This window comes from Acipenser ruthenus, chromosome 5, assembly GCF_902713425.1.
Source record: "Acipenser ruthenus chromosome 5, fAciRut3.2 maternal haplotype, whole genome shotgun sequence".
Classification (NCBI taxonomy): Eukaryota; Metazoa; Chordata; class Actinopteri; order Acipenseriformes; family Acipenseridae; genus Acipenser; species Acipenser ruthenus.
In genome coordinates, this window is record NC_081193.1 from 66,800,105 (window position 1) to 66,818,284 (window position 18,180).

An 18,180-nucleotide genomic window follows, 5' to 3' on the forward strand; every position below is an offset into this window, starting at 1 on the left:
TCAAGCCGCTTGCAATCTTGTAGAAAGAAAAAGATTCCATTCACACACACTTTATATTCCGTATATAGATCCACGGCGTTCATGTTAAGAGGCACTGGTGGCGGTAGATTCGGATTTGCCATTCTGTAGTTTTCTTTTTTTTTTTGTAAAAAATCCCCCAAACAACATATCTCTCGTTGCCAATTGTGGTGTTCTGGATAAGCCATTCGCTTAGAGTTTGTATAAACAAGTTTATTAACACACTTAAGTATAGTTATACAGTGAGCCTCATGGTTTACATGGTAGTCTCCATCGTACTTGCTCTTTTCTCTATCATTAACTCCACCCACCACTAGGTGGCTCTAGACGTCACTATACTACAGTATTTATTTATGCAGACGGATGACAGCCATCCTTCATTATTGTTGTTTGATTCGTTAGCTAGAGGGTTCACTTCCTCTCCCTGCCTTCTCGTGCAGAATGTAGAAGGTGGCTAGGAGTTAATCGATTGTCAATTATGTCATTGTCAATTATGTCATTAACTCCAGGCCACCTGATATATTATTATTATTATTATTATTATTATTATTATTATTATTATTATTTGTTTATTTAGCAGACGCCTTTATCCAAGGCGACTTACAGAGACTAGAGTGTGTGAACTATGCATCAGCTGCAGAGTCACTTACAATTACATCTCACCCAAAAGATGGAGCACAAGGAGGTTAAGTGACTTGCTCAGAGCCACACAATGAGTCAGTGGCTGAGGTGGGAATTGAACCGAGGACCTCCTGGTTATAAGCCCTTTTCTTTAACCACTGGACCACACAGCCTCCTATATAAGGACCCACTTCACTTCTGTTGGGAGAGAGAGTTTAGGAGTAGAGAACAGAAGTAAGAGGAGATAAAAGACTATATACAAAGAAACAATTGCTGCACATGTTGGTTCAAAACCAGCACGATACTAGTTATTTTCTTGTCTGTTTTCTTGTCAAACAGTACCTCTCATAATGAGTCATTTGCAATGAACTTGAGAATTTAGGGCCCCATTCTGAACAAAGCACAGGATGCGCTGATCTTTTATTTAATAATGTTGGGGAAAGATACGTCAATCTGCGAGTGGAAACGGGTTTGCTTCCTCTGTTTGAGAAGGAAAACTCTATATGAATGTTGGGGGTATTTCACTATATATACTGAGCATCAAAAGAAACGTATCACTTATATTTGAGCATCAAAAGAAACTTATCACTTATATTTGGATACAATTCACTAGATGCGATCAAAAAATGACAAAACTGTTTTAGAGCAGGTGCAGTGACTTTTTATTGTGCTGATTAACAATTGACATCACGAAGATGCTGCAAAATGATCTGTCAATCTTGGGCAGGTGTTGTGACTCTTGGTCTCACAGTTTGTGGCCTGTCATTGACACAGAGTGTCTGGTTATACCGTCTCGCCAGGTTTGAAATGGCTGGCTGTGAGCACCCAAGATGGCGTGCCACAGTACGCTGCCCTAGTCCAGCCTCCAACATGCCGATTGCACGAAGGCGCTGCTCTCTTGACAGATGTGGCATATTGTTTTTTTTTCTGTGATTTTCTTTATTGCTTTCATTCAAGCTTGCAATTCAGCAGCTGAAATCACTCCATATCCAGTGTCCAATCAACTGTCTCACTAATTAGGTGATTAAGTGCAAATGCTTCAGTCATAGTCACTCAAGCATGTCATGGTCAAGGATGAATGATCGAGTGATTAAAAACAAACCAAAAACATTTTGTCAATGTCCATCTTATATATATACCTTATTTTTTTTTTATAAAATGTGTTATAATAGTGATAAGTTTCTTTTGATGCTTGGTATATATTATAGGCAACAATATAATACATTCATGGTTAGAAAAATAACTATGGGTGTGCTACTCCCCAATGCCCTTCAGCAGTTAAAATATTTTTTGGTGTTGCATACTGGGCTTTTATTTTAGCAGTGAAAGATGGACTCTTAACAATATAAGATAGAAGGGTGATGACAGATCTCATCTTGTAAAGAGAACGGCACATGGTAGTTACTTTTCAATGTAAATCATTAAACTAGGGCTGCAACAAAGGGTACATTTTGACCTTCGACCTTTGCAGAATTTACTGGTAACGTCACCATAGCTACAAGTTTATATTTTGATTGAAAATACTATTATTTTATAGCCATATAAATGGAATAAAACATTCACATTTAGTTTAAAAAATATGTTATATAGAACAGTAATCATGTTTTTTTATAATTTAAATAAAAATACACATTGTTTATGTACAAGTAATTGATGCTGCTTGCGATATACCATATACAGTAATGCTGCATTGCAGCAGCACCAACTGCAGCGGACTTAGGCAAAACAAAGCTTTATTTAACAGTCACCGTTTCAAGCAGGTTATCAGTCACAGTGACATTTTACTACTATTGCAAATAATAATAATAATAATAATAATAATAGGAACTTACACTTGTCTATCCCCCCCCCCACCGAGTGCTTTGGATACTATACTCTGCTCCATGCATGGCAGCGGCGTCATATAGAGTTGCTACGTATAACGATTTGGTTGGATTTTAATACAACAACTTTTGTTTATGTTATATGCATTATACAAATCGAAAAATTCAATTTGTGCATGTGAGTGACATTTAATGTGTGATTTATAGTATTTACACACTGTCAAACGGTTTCTGTTAACAGAGAAAAGAAAAAAAAAACATACAGTGCCTGCATGCCGCCTGACGAACCTTCGAAGGTTTAGAACTACCTTCGAATTCCTGGCTAGCGAACGAACCTTCGAACACAGCCCTACATTAAGCAGTGTCTTTTTTTTTTTTTTTTTTTAAATTTAGTCGTTGCCAATTAGTTTTTATTATTTTCTCCCCAATTTGAAATGCCCAATTATTTTTAGGCTCAGCTCACCGCTACCACCCCTGCGCTGACTCGGGAGGGACAAAGATGAACACACGCTGTCCTCCGAAGCGTGTGCTGTAAGCCGCCCGCTTCTTTACACTCTGCAGACTCACCGTGCAGCCGCCTCAGAGCTACAGCGTCGGAGGACAACGCAGCTCTGGGCAGCTTACAGGCAAGCCCGCAGGCGCCCGGCCAGACTACAGGGGTCGCTGGTGCGCGGTGAGCCGAGGACACCCTGGCCGACCTAACCCTCCCTCCCCCCGGACAACGCTCAGCCAATTGAGCGCCGCCCCCTGGGAGCTCCCGTCCACGGTCGGCTGTGGAATAGCCTGGACTCGAACCGGCGACGTCCAGGCTATAGAGCGCATCCTGTACTCTAGCGAGTGCTTTTACTGGATGCGCCACTTGGGAGCCCCCAAGCAGTCTCTTTCGGAGGAAGGAAACAAATGGCTGCTGCTGAAAGTTATATCAGTGCTGTATTGAGTGGTTAGGTCTTCCACACCAATGAAAAAAGGCCAGATTAATGTAGCATTTTCCTTTTGTTTTAACAGGCTTTTCAGTAGAAACCTAAAGTATCAGATTGGGCCTGTCTGTCAGAGCCTTAAGTACGAAAACAGAAAACAGAACCTCCTGTAAGAAGTACCTGGAGGAGTGTTCCTTGGTGGTCTAAGGGGTCACAAGACAATACCAGGAGCCACTGGAGCAAAAAGCACACAGGCAACCTAATCTCTTAGCGATGCCCCTCCTTCGCCATCCCCCATAAATGACTTAGAAATAGAGAACCATTTAAATGGCCATCCGGTTTCACCCAATTCAGTACTGTAGCAGGTAAGTTTAACCAAAAATGTTAGTATATTATATTGGGATGAAAACCTTTTGTTTCTTTGCTTGTTTATTTCTTGTTTGCAGGCCTTGAAATATATATCATTGTGTCTTTTTAGCTCTTATTGTGTGAGGGCTAATAAGAGCTAACTAAATATAACTAACCGGGCAGTAGGTCAATGGGTGGGTGGATGGCATTTGGTAGTCTGGAGTCGTATGCAAATGATTATGGGGAGACAATCATGGGAAGTCATTACTGTGTTGTATATTATAGGTTTTAGAGGATATGTTTCATATTTAGGGGAAACAATGATATAACAAAGTAATCTATGCGCGTTTCAATGTCAGGAGCAGATTTAAATAAAAATGCCACCTGGTGGTTTAAAACAGAAATGTAGGGAGTTGACTGATTTTTTGTTTTTTTTAAAACAAAGTTAATTTTAACATTTAGCATTTTATTAACTAGACTTCTGACGTTGGTACTGAATGATAAGAGTGTTCAACAGTCTGCAGCTTAAAACAGAGATGACAGCCTCTGGTGAGTTACTGCATCCACCAACCTTGGTTATCACTCTTTTCACAGATAACAGCTTTCAACTCAGATAAAACACTGAACTACACATCACAAGTAAAACTTTAGGATAGTGCTATACAGTATGGCTATTAGCAACTTTACTTGAATGTTATGTATTTCTATTTCTTCCAAAAGGTCACAACATGCTCTATTGGCATCCAGACATTCTGTTTGTGAAGTGATTTAAACTACTGACATACTCACAGACAGACTTACAAATATTCCTTAAATCCCCAGATTCCGATTCCATAAACTGTATAGAAAACTAAAGTGTGAAATATGTACAGTTGCTAATAAGGTTGTCTCTACTGTATTCCTGTTGCTAGGGATATGCAGGGGAAAAAAATAATAGAAAGTTAATTGAAAAAGAGGCATCTTTCTCTTCCCAACAGAATGGGGGGGGAATGAAGCAACCGTTATTTAACAAATTACACTATTCCCACAATAAGGCACACCACAATGACATGGCCTAATCAAAGCTAAAAACACAGATTTAAATGTTCACATGGCATTCTGGTGCCCACAATTGCAAGTTCAGCCTTACAGCACAGAAAACCTTTGGGGCACTTCACTTCAGATGAAAAGAAGTGTGATGAACAGAAACAGTACCACAGGAAGAGTTTTACTGTATAAGCTTCCTTGACAAATATATTCCCAGAAAAAAACACAACAATAAATAGATTTCAGGACTAGAACTCTAGAACCAGCAGACAGATACTACTAACTCTAATGTCACCTGTTGTACCTTTCATGAAGCAATCATCCATAGCAACGATGCAAAACTTGAGTGGTTTATCAATGTCACCAAAACTTCGATTTTACAGTTTTTACAGTTTTACATTGTATTTTACAGTAATAGGGTATTCAGACCCTTTTTTGAATGAAAAATTAATAACAGAGTGGATCTGATTGTTAATAATAATAATAATAATAATAATAATAATAATAATAATAATAATAATAATAATAAATATACGGAATAACGTACATAAGGCTGTAATTTATTTAAGGGTTTCTGGTGACATGTAAATCCCAAGAGTGCTAGCTTATACTGTTTTGATGTATTTTACTTGTTTCTTACTAAATATTATTTTCACTTACTAAGTACTTGCATTATTCTGCTCTTCCAATACATTTCTCCATGTTCTCTTGAAATATGCACACATCTTGATATCTCTGTATTGATAAGCATCCACTCTTAGATATATGCAAAGTATTTCAATGAGCTTGCCTTTTGATAAGAACAGTTGTATACCAAAATATTATCCATTTGCTAGGACGGACCATTTTTAAACATGTATTGACAATTAACACCACTCAGGACCCTTGTTTATGAAATAAATAACAACTACTCCCCAGTCAAACCCTTTTGGTGCTGCAGCCACAAGATCACCTAACTGTTGAGCAGGGGTGCATTTTGAAGTGTTACACCTTTCATCCTGACACTACACAGTGGTAAGTCTGGATTTAATTCATACCTAAATCTAAACATAAGAAAATAAAGGTTATCGTTCATTTGTAAAAGTATCCATAACCATTGAACACTAATAGTGCAGAAACTTAGTTCACCAATCTGTTTTACTGTATACAGACAGAGCAATTTTTTTCTTACAACCTATATGTAATTCACTTTTTGCTATGAAGAGGGAGCACTTTCCATAACTTTCGTGACTGAAATCCCAGTTAATCCCTAGTAAGATCTGACTATATAAAATGCAAGCTCGGGGCGCTTGGTTCATGTTCGTACTAGTTCTACACACGCCAAGTTAAAGTGCTTATCATAAATCTAATCTAAAAGTTTCCTTTAGAAAAAGCAAATACTTTTCCGTTTTAAATTAAATTCCCTAAGCAAAGCATTCAAGTTCTATCTAATGTGTACAGAATTAGGAAATAAAGAATTTAGCATAAACTACAGTATATGACGTTTAATTGGTTTTATTATTATTAATGTGATATTTCTTGATTGATAAAAGCAATCAGCAATGGAAAAAGAAGATGCTTATTGTATGTAAAAAAATTATGATATTGTTTGATATTGCTATGTGATATCCTAGCTTCGGTGTTTTTGTGACTGACATAAATTTGCAGTTTTAACCCAATATACAACATTAAAAACAATGGACATTCTCTACAATCACACTGAACATCACACTTCACAATGTGAACTGTCATGTATGTAAAAAGGGTTTCACACCATGTTGAAAGTGTATTCTATAACAATACACTACATTCTATAAAAAAATATAATAACCGATGATAACCTATTTTTTTAATTTTTACACATAGACGCGCTGCATAGGCTCTCCCGGATAATAATAATAAAAAATACATACACATAATTTCAAGTAGACTCCTGATTCTAAAAACGTGTTAAATATTAATTTCAACACATAGCCTAGTGGCACAACAGAATATATGGAAATATCATCGGTACTAAAAAACTGCGCAGGAAACAAAAAGTGAAATAAACTTACGATTGCTTGACTAAAGTGTTGATTCCTTTCCCAGTCATTAAGCAGTGTAATATTTATAATACGCCAAATTCTAGTGGCTCCAAAAACTCCAGCGATTACTATTAAATCCAATTCTTAGGTGAGGGGTGTTCTGTGCTCTTTTCCCGCAAATCAAAGCCACTAAACTAAAACTTTCCCACACACACAGTGAAGTGCAGAAGCTCCACACTGATCTGGGGAGGGAATTAGGCGGATCTCTTAATTTGCAGCCCCACCCTGCCACAGGATCTCCGTATATAAAAGAGGTCAGAAAGGCACCTACAGCATACTGTATGGGACTGTTAGCAAATGCATGGTGGGGAAAGCTATAGGAATTTAAACTGTTGGAAACTTGTATGACACTTTCTCCACCTGTAACTTGTTTTAAACATGTAGAACACCTAGATTTCTTTAAATACTGTACCTGCTTTTAAATGTGGACGTCAACTGAACATGTTGTCCAGTATATGTTCGGTAGGATGGGATTTCTTGTCTTCGTGCATAGTTTTATTTGCAGAATATTTTCAGGATTTTTACATTACTACAGTGACTTGTTACAGCCACATGGATCGTACACCACTAAAATAGTTACACCTTTCTTAAATGGTGCTTTTGGAAAGATTTTGCAATGAATTCACTTATTAATCAAACATGACAATAAAAGTATAGGCACTTTTAAGCAATAGTCTTTTCATTATCATAGATAAAATTACGAATTTCTGCTTAACTTCAGTTTTTTTAAAATTAATATTTGAATGATGTAAATGGTTTAATAAACTATCGTGTAGCTATATCTCCATCCGTTTTGAGAAATGTGCCAAACTGACATGAATGTAATGTTTTATTTCAAAGTATTAGATAAAGGTTCTTTCCTGCTTTTAATGCGAAGTAAACTTTATTTGACTTATATATTTATTTTGAGGCATATAGTGCTGTTGTGTTGTGCTCCTGTGCGTAATTGTTGTTCACCGGGATGAACACGTCGCATAGGTTTATTATTTTGCAGTGTACAGTATAGATGCCTCCTGTACAGTAGGCATCTATACTGTATACTGGAAAATAATAAACCTATGCGACGTGTTCATCCCGGTGAACAACAATTACGCACAGGAGCATACCCCCCCCCCCCCCCCCCCCACCCACCAGTTGCTAATAATTGGTACGCCATGTTCATCCCGGTTAACAAAGAAGAAACACATATACATATATATATACATATATATATATATATATATATATATATATATATATATATAGACACACACACACACACACACACACATATATATATATATATATACATACATACATATACATACATACATACATACACACACACACACACACAATTCTAGCCACCTGCACCACCTCGGGGGGGGGGGGGGGGGGGGGGGGCGTGGCGTTGGGGGGGAGGGGCCTGAACATAGTATTATACATATTAGTAATAGGTGGCATCACTTGGAAAAATGCGCCCCTCAAACGGCAGCAGGACCTCGATATGTAGCTAGAAGGAGCAGAAATGAGCAAATTAGTATGATTATTTAGCACCCGCGAGGGACACTCGTTCTTTGCGATCGGGGTGGGATCAGTCAGGCAGAATACCAGAAGAAAAATAACCTAAAAACCACAACAATATGCAGGGCAACGAACATCGTTTTATAAAATACATGTTGTTAAGGAAGCACAGCAGGAGTTGTAAATGTCGGCGGCTGTGTCTTTCATTTTTCTCCCCAACCCACCGCCGAACACAAACAAGTCGAAATCCTTCTTTGCTTCTGTTTGCTGTGCGTCCGTCCAACCTCCGCTGTAGGCAAACCCGGCTTCACATCACAACGACAAAATCCAATCTCTCGCAGGGATGAAATCAGGAACTTTTATACCAGGTGCAGCTTCTTCAAATTGTTCAATTAGCACCTATGAGAGAGAGAGAGAGAGAGAGAGAGAGAGAGAGAGAGAGAGAGAGAGAGAGAGAGCGAGAGCGAGAGAGCGAGCATCAACGTGCCAGTGAGATCTGTGCAAATCTACAACAAAGTAACGTGCCAAAATAAACCTGCTCATAAAATGTGATACAATAAAAACAAACTAACATTAAATCAAATGTGAATAAATCAAAACGTGAATATAGTAAAAATAACAAAATCAAATGTGCCTAAATAAAGTGATGTGGGTCACCCCTTTACACATGCTTTAAATGTACGGAATACATGACCCAGAGATTGAAGTTTAAGGTGATGGATCAAGGAACTGTTTTTTTCGGGGAGGGAACCGGCAGCTGAACCAGCAGTACCCCTACCGAGGATGAGGGTAGTAAAGGTGTCGCTGGAGGATGACCCCGAGGCTTACTTGGTTGCATTTGAGAGGCAGGCAACAGCAGCACAGTGGCCTTGGATGTGGTGGGCTACCCAGCTGGGCCCCAATTTGATCGAGGAGGCCCAGGCAGCCTACCAAGCCTTGACACACGAGCAAGCCCTGGTTTATGACCAGGTGAAGCAGGCCGATCTCCAGCTTCTTGACACCACGGAGGAGATGCATCGCCGGCTGTTCCTGGAATACCAGCGACCCCCAGGACTGCGACCCCGCATGGTGGCGCAGCAGTTAGTAGACCATGTGACCTGGTGGCTCTGCCCCGGCACCAACGATGCAGCGAAGATCACCGAACTGATTGCCATTGAGCAGTTCATGAAGGTGCTGGGGCCGGACACCCAGAACTGGGTCAACCGTCATCGACCCACCACACTGGAGGCAGCAGTCCGGTTAACTGAGGGATATGAGGATGTATTGGCATCAGCTCCTTTAGTCACCAACCCTACTCCTCCCTCCAACTGACCCTGAACGACGGGCCCAAGGACAGGACCCCCACAGCAGGTCACCCCCTTCCCCCATGGATCCATTTCTCATTGGCACCCCATGGGCAGCCTTCCTCCACAACAATAGAGGACAAGGTCAACCCCCAGCCGGGTGAGAGCAGAGTACCCCTCCCCATTGCCGAACCGGCAATGGGACATACAAGTTCCGTGGGCGCCCTTTCTCCCCACCTGTTACCAGTGCCATGAGGTCGGCCACCTCCCCAGAATTGTCTGACTACGTATTAACAGCACCAGGTGTCCAGGGGTAATGATTGGGAGGGGCCTTGCATTGTTGATGTACGGGTTTGTGATGTGAGTACCCGCGCATTAGTGGACTCAGGATGTGGGCAAACTTTAATTGAAGAAGCTCTGTTGACGGGGGTACCTTGGTAGTCACGTGGGGTAGTAGTCATTTACTGTATTCATGGGGATAACAAGGACTACCCCCTCACTAAATTAGATTTGACTATTGGATGTCATACCCGCTGCATAATCATGGCAGTGGCTGCAAAGTTGCCATATGCAGTTATTTTAGGTCGAGACTGGCCATATTTTGAAAAAATGATTAGCAAGACGGTAACGCCAGTCTCTGGTAAGACCATGGGATCAGCGGGAGAAACTATTGGGAAAATCTTCCCGCTGCAAGCTGGTTTGTTCCATTCCTGATTTTGCACGAAAAAAAAGCTAAGGGTTGAAAAATGGGAAGGAATGTCAATGAGACAAGGCTAGGTTTTGGTGAGGGAAACTTCAAAGTCTATTAAATGCAAGGCAAAGGGGATTGGGACTAAGTGTGATCTGCTGGGGCGGGTTACTGAGGCCCCCAGTGCTGAAGCTACTGTAGCTCCGCTCGATATCCCGAAATTCTGGGACTGAGATGTGGACCAAGCGCTGGAACAAAAAAACCTACTTCGCAAACTCAGTCCTGCCATGCTTTCGAATTACCGTTCGCCATTTCTTTGGTTACGTATGCCCAGCGTATCGATGTTGTTCCTTACCTTCGCATTATGGATTGGACTTCTCCAATCATCGACCCAGTTCCAGGATTCGACAGGAATCGACCAATGAAAGTACTAGGCACTTGTATTATTGATACTATAGATTCCCTGCCTGAAAACCTTGCAAGCTTTATACAAATACTATTCCCATTTAAAACACATTCAAATAAACTACAAAATAAACTAACTAAGCTACACATGCCACGTTTTTAATGTGTTACCACTATGTTCTGTAGTACGAGTCCAAACTCTTGGGGATAACCAGAGCAGCAGTTTAATTATCAAAAATGTATTGTTTTGTCATTATGGAATACCTGCACCATTGTCTTGGACTGAACTATTTCATATTAGCTTTTGTTCTTATTTTGTTCTTTTTTTTCAAAACAAAATTTTACAGCAGTTTAGCAGCTTTTGTTTAAACTTAATGACTTGTAATACGTTCATAACACATTACTTCCAGTTGCCTGCTGTGTGTAATACTGAAATGTGTAATAACCCAAACACAGAATGCAATAGAAGCTGAATAGACTACAAAGCCATTCACAGTTATGTTATGCAGGATTTCAGCTCTTGTTGATGCTGTGTTAAATATATAATGTCTCCTAAGTTATACAACAAACAGTATGTTGCTCAGTTCAGTGTGTTTAGACAGTGGTTGTGACCTTTTTGCTTGACCGTAGTGTAACATCACAGCTTTGGCTCACATGGTTTGTTCAAAGGCAAACCTTGCAGTTATTTAAAGTCAAACTTACAAGAGGCCTTTATTCCTATAATTTAACTTTCCATCAGGAGGTGTGGGCTGTTAGACTGGGCAGCAGCAAACACCCAGACATTTCTACATGTAGATTTGAGTCAAAACATGGTTGGTTAACAAAGCAGTTTGTCAACGATTGCCATCTGGTTCAAAGGCCGAGTACTAGCATGCAATTGCCAGACTTTTTTAAAGTTTTTAACAATCGCTTACAGCTGTGAGAAGAGCAGAATATCAACACCACAATAAAACAGGAACTGCCACAACATTGCTTTACTACAGGTTAACACTACCTAATCTTTGTCACACTTAGGTGCTACCTACAGTATTTGCTAGTTAACCAACCCAGGTCTACTCTTAATAATAACCAGCTGACCTTGGTAAAGTATAGTATTCAAATAGTATAGCAGTGCTAGAGTACTTTCTGTATAAATCTTACATTGGGATGAAATCTCAGGTTTGTATTTAAATTACAAGCTTCATGCTGTTTTAGAGAAAGTGTCAGGTTGTTTGCAGATTAAACATATGCACAGGCCTTGAAATGGAAAGCCAGCCCTGATGGAAATTATGGCAATGACCAAGTACAATGTGGAGTGTACCATAAATTAAATTGTATTGTTACGAAAATGCTAATACAATAAAACTTGATATTCGAGCAGCGGCAGAACTTCTCAGAACCATTGTAAATATCAAGGCAAGGGGAAAAGGGGGACGATTGTAAGTCGCCCTGGATAAGGGCGTCTGCTAAGAAATAAATAATAATAATAATAATAATACATTGAAATGTCATTTGAGGCTTCTTGCTCTTTAACATTTGCTTTTCAGATTCCTTTCTTTGATTTTACCGTTGGAAAATCAAGTTCAGAAAAAAAATCACAATTCATGATTTGTTTTCTAGTTTTGTTTCTGTTATAGTATGCATTACCGGTAACCTTCCCCTGCCTTTCTCCATTCTACTTGCGCAGGTCTCACAAGGTGGGAAATAAAATACACACTAAGAATGACATTCACTGAAATGTAAAAGGCTGACTAACCGCACTATACCTGGACACAGATTATCTTTGCAGGACGAGTGGCACTACAGTAAGATAAGGGCCTTATATAAACAAAATACATTTGTTTATATTGGCAAAAAAGGTGTACTTGTAGCAAATGAAGTCCACACAAAACCTAATTGAACAGTAACATGCAGCGCTTTCCCTAGGAACACAATGGGCTGCACTGCAACTAAAAGGATTTGTCCACATTTTCTCATCATCTTTCTGAAGTGTTAATTAGCAGAGCTGCCTAGTTCTCAGAAATCTCTATAGCTCATTACCATGGTCTGAGCTTCAAGTACAACAGTATTTGAATGAGTGAGAAACACACTTGATGTGTGATAATCAGTCCTGATGAGCTATTCTTAGACTTTTTATGAAGTGGCTGGCCTATTTGTTCTTATTACAGTTTTCAAGAGCACACTGTAGATCCGTGTAATTTAAGGTATACATTTTCCCTTTACATTATTATGAAAATCACATCTAATTTAACTCTTCTTTCCCAGATTAAACAGATTTGTGCAGAATACATAGAGAGCAAGGATTTTTAACCCTTTGCAGTCCCATTATTTTGACCCTGTCAGACTGGTCAGGTCTTATTTAATTTTGGGGAACAAAACAACACTTTAGACCGTGTGCTGTTCAAATTGAGTTAAAGTGACTTTATTTACATAAAACATGTTTCAAATCACTACATAATCAAAGTGATACTCTGAGGAAAGAAAATTATACCAATTTTTTCAACCAAAAACACGTTTTTATTCATTTGTTTACTATTTATATGAGGGGAACATTGCAAAAAAACCAGTAAAAAAATCACAAAATTATTGGTTTTGCTGAGTTAGAGTACCTTTAAAGCAATCACAGAGGTTCCAAACTTATTGTAAATCAATAAGATATCATTAACAAAGAAAACAGGTGAAAAAAGATAACCAAAAACTTTTTTAATGTATTTTATAACTATTTATTTGAGAACTGTGAAATACAAAAAACAAAAGAAAGTGCACAAATTTGAACCAACAGCAATTATAGAACAAATATAACTGTGTACATGCTATTCACAGATTTATCTGCAAGTATCCAGTGAGTGACACTTTTCAAAGCAGACACCTCTCTATCACAAAACTATCTGCGCTTACAGGTGCGCGTCTCCACCCCCCCACCCCCCCACCCCCCACCCCTCCTCCACGTCTGGCTCGTCGTGATCGCTTTCTTCATTTTCCTCCTCTGACTTGTCACTTTGAGAAAAATGAATTTCTTCTTCACTGGATTCTTCGAAATCTTCATCTAAACTATTTTCATATTCACTGACTTCTTCCTCCATCATCTCTACAAGTTTTTCAGGCTGCCGTCTCTTTCTCTGCCATCCGCTGTCGGCCATGATGCTCTCTCCAAATCTGTCCGCGCTTCTCTGATCAAATTATTTTTCTCTGGCTTTTGAAGAGATGCTCGGCTGATTCTGCCTTCTTTCCAATCAGAGACGATTGGGGAACACCCTCTGTCAGCTTTCTCCGCTCAGAGCCGACACAACAGGTTTTTTTTGCGATGCCGGATTATGTCCGACATTAGACTGGAACGGGATTTTTGCAATGTTGGAACAGGTCCGACAAAGGACCGCAAAGGGTTAATGAACATAGATTCTGTTTAGCCTGTTGGGTCTCTTCACTTGCTAGCTGACCATTTCCCCAGGGCAGAATGCAATTCGATGTCTGTATTTTGGTTGCTTTTTTATGGGTGATATTAGTGCTTATAGTTTTGGCCAACGAGCATTGGGCCAACGATGGCAGTAAGTCAGTTTGGTTGGACATTGGTTGTGGTTGGTGAGCTGCAGTTGAGCCAATGATAGTTCGTTGTTGACTAACTTCTCTATTACTTTTGGCCCCCATGAATTGTCCGTTTTCAATGAAAAGGACAATGTCTGTAGTCTAATAAAGAAAAACATGCTTGTATAGGTATACGTTATGTAAAATAATTTAGATGAGTTAAAAAAAAAGTGTGTTGGATGATGGACTCAAAATAAATATTGTATATTAAATATATACACACTGTGTGCAGTACAGTATTTATTTGTAGTCCATTATCAAACAGTTTTTTTTTGTTTTTTTTTAATCAAAACTATTTTACAATACATTCAGAAAGGTAGAAAGTCAAATTATAATGTATTACAAAAACACATTACTCAGGAATTCAGTTTAGCCACCTACATCATTAACATCAGGTGTGGAGCAAGCACAAGGGACACAAGGTAAAATCTGTTTGCATATCTAATAGGCTTGTAACGATAACGATAATAATCAAATTATTTATTGATTGGGACCCCACAATAACAAATCGATAATATTTTAATGATATCAAATATTCCATGAAATTAAAAATGTGTCTTATCTATTGTGGCAAACTGGCTTGCAGTGTACAGGTGCAGGAGTGATGCGGTAAGAATCCAGGTGCAATGGTGTTTATTTATATTCCCGGTCTGGCAACCGCAAATAATAAATCCCAGGCAATACCCACTGTTAACAAAAACGGGTTTACAGTCCCAAATAATAAGCACAGTCAATTTGCAAAAGAACACAATACAAAACACGGTCACCAGTCCTGGGTGCGTTTTATAGTGCTTGTAGTGCAGGTACAAGTGAAACGTGACTTTATAGTGAAGTGTTGTTCTGGGTTAGTGCTGGCCCTTGGCGACAGCTCCGGAACGTGTTAGCTGTCTACTAATAATAAAAAGTAACAGTTACAGACAAACAAAACAAACACTCACAATACATTTTCACACAAATCACAGGTCCTTCCAGGTTGTTCTCTAACCAAAACGAAGGAACAGATTACGTCACTTCGTCCCCTATTTGTACCGTCACACATGACCCCTTGGTAAACGATTGAGTTAGTGCACCGAAGCTCCGCCCCCTTTCTAGATGACAACTTCCTTTTAACCCTGTGAATGAAGTGTCAGAACAAACAGTCCAGGGTACTCTGTTCCCGTTACTTAGTGCCCTCACAGGTCAGGTGGGAAATTTACCTCCAAAGATCATTCTATTTCTGTCACAAATATATATATATATATATATATATATATATATATATATATATATATATATATATATATAAACTTACTGTCAAGAAAGTAATTGTGTTGTTGCTTCTAAAAGTTACTGAGTATGCATCTGTGAACAAATACAGGATGATGATGCAGAGCTCAAGAGTAACCTGCTTTGTTAATGTATTTTATATATATTCTTTTGTTTTAAATCAATCCCAACATTACTACGTTGTCACGTGCCACTGTTTCAGAATTTTTTTTTGTACCTTTTCATTTTGAAGCAATGGAGTATCCACAACCTTTTTAGTTTTTGATTGCTGTCTGAGTCTAAATGCAGCTGGATTGTAGCTCGACATATGTGATCCAATGAAACATTGCAGGTTGTACAAAATAGTTTGCCACGAGTAGAATGCATAATTATTGTACACGATCCTCTGCAGTAATTATTGTAGATTTTTTTAATTCATTTTGGACACTTGCAATATTATACATGTTCAAGTATGGAGATGCAAAATAACATGATCAAACAAAGTTATCTGTCGAAAGTTCCATTGCTGGAAAGGGTAGGCTACCTCTAATGTACTGTTCGGAAAAATGACAATACAGTTGTATTCACTGAAGATAATGCAAATCAAAGTGGCTATGCAAAGTCATGTAAATTTTGATTAAAATATGACAGCAAAAAGTGAAATGCATCTCTGCAGCCGCGGCACACTGGAAAGGACTGTTGCTTTCGTTATCAGAAGCTTGGCCACGTAATTCATAAATTGTAACCAACAGCAAATAAAAAAAGAGAGATTGAATTATTTCCATGTGAATAAGCCATAATATGAATGTAGTTTTCAAACCTTGTTTGTTACTTTTTTAAAGCATTTTAACTCGATAATGATTGATAATCATCGTTAGAATTTGCACGATAAATGATGTCAATGTCAGAGTTCGATTTACAACACTAATATAATATATAGGCGACACATACAATAGGCAAATGAAATAATTCAGAATACAGTACATTTAAAGTAGCAATGAATTAATTGTTTTCTATTATTTATAAAACACAATTGCATTCTGTTTACCTATAAAGAAACCGTAAGTTAAGTCATTTGATTGGATTCCTTCTTGATTACTCTTCGGATTTTAATTAAACCTAAAATAGATTTAAATGTATATCAGCCGCCTCCACTTCACTGGTTGCATGAGATTGATTCATTTGAATCTAATTGCAGTATAATTTAGAATCTCAGGAGCCAGGTTGCCAGGAAAACAATAGGCTACGTTTGCATTTTGAAACCTTCACCATGTAGTAATATGAACATGACAAGCACTTTTGCGAGGAAATAAAATGCATATAATTGAATATAATCTGTATGGCTCTTTTGAACCTTCATTGGATGCAGTAATTACTGACTTGAACGCATGTGTATAATGAGATCGTTCCAGTGTGTATATGGAATTTGTTAAAGTCTATGGAAAACTCAACTACATACATCGCTAACTGTTAAATAGACCCCCCCCCCCCCCCCCACAGCTGATTATGTGTTAATTCATTAGCTACAAACCCTTAAAAACACTGAATCTGTTCTTGTCTGACGGAGTGCTTACAACTACAACAATCAACAATCAACAGCTAAGTAACTGTGACAGTATTCATGCATTTACACTTATTGAGAAAGTTTACTAAAGCTGTAGGCTCAGGCAGATTATAATTCAGTCTGTAACATGGTTGATGAGCATATCATAATTATAAGAGATTAAACAGGAATCATCACGAAGAAGTACAATTACCTGGATTGTTTTATGGGAGATTGATATAAAGACCCTGCTTCACAATTGTAGAGATCTAGCTACTGTCGAATTTGGGGTTTAGTTGAAAATGTGGTGATAAAACAGATTTGGCAAAGAGTTATGCACTGCTATCACCTATTTTCCATCTCTAGGGATCCAGACCTTGTCAAAAATCATTGTGAGCCTTCGTCCCCCCGTTTGGTACCGACCAACCCCCCTTGGCTCATGGACTGCCCAGCTTAATAGATCGATTTACCCATTGTGTAATTTATCCTGCATTTCTAACATTATATCCCTAAATTTAATCAAATTGTTATCAACATCATTATCTACTAGTATTCTATTCCAGTCTATGTTTGTAAGCTCCTATTGCATTCCTTTGTAATCTGCTCTCCTGAAATTGTATACCATTGAATTTGATTTGTGTACTACCCTTGATTTATTTGCCACAAACTTCATCATATTATGGTCATTTATTCCTAGTGGTTCTATTACCTGTAAATTGTGTATCCTTGCTTCATTGTTTGTTAATACCAAATCTAGACATGAATTGTATCTAGTCGGGGCATTCACCATTTGTGACACTAACTCTATCATGCCCATGTCTGAACTGTTGTCTGAGGTCATGTGGCCCCAGTTTATGTTTTGGAGGCTGAAGTCCTGTACAGGCCACGAACCGTTGAGAAGGTTCTCCAGTGCCCCATAAACCTATGCCTCTCTTGCCTACACCAGTCTTTTAGCCACATGTTAAAACTTCTAATCATTGCTTGTCGTCTTGGCCCTGCGCTTGGATGTATGATTGTTGCAAACAAAGGGTTTCAATTAGATTTGTGAACGTTGAGTTATACAGTACATTCATATTAGTGTTTATAATCTTTCTGATTTGATTATAAATGTCGAGACAGTGATTGTAGATCTGCAT

The 18,180-nt window shown here is 38.6% G+C and overlaps 1 protein-coding gene across 7 annotated transcripts in view; it reads right to left on the reverse strand.

Moving 5' to 3' along the window:
• Positions 1 to 6,984, reverse strand: part of LOC117402346 (vitrin-like) — a 64,349-nt gene extending 57,365 nt beyond the window's left edge. For all 7 annotated transcript variants that reach the window (XM_034003401.3, XM_034003406.3, XM_034003403.3 and 4 more), the window contains exon 1: positions 6,787 to 6,984. The gene's annotated coding sequence lies outside the window, so the exon portion shown is untranslated. The remainder of the gene's footprint in view (positions 1 to 6,786) is intronic.
• Positions 6,985 to 18,180: the final 11,196 nt, after the last annotated feature.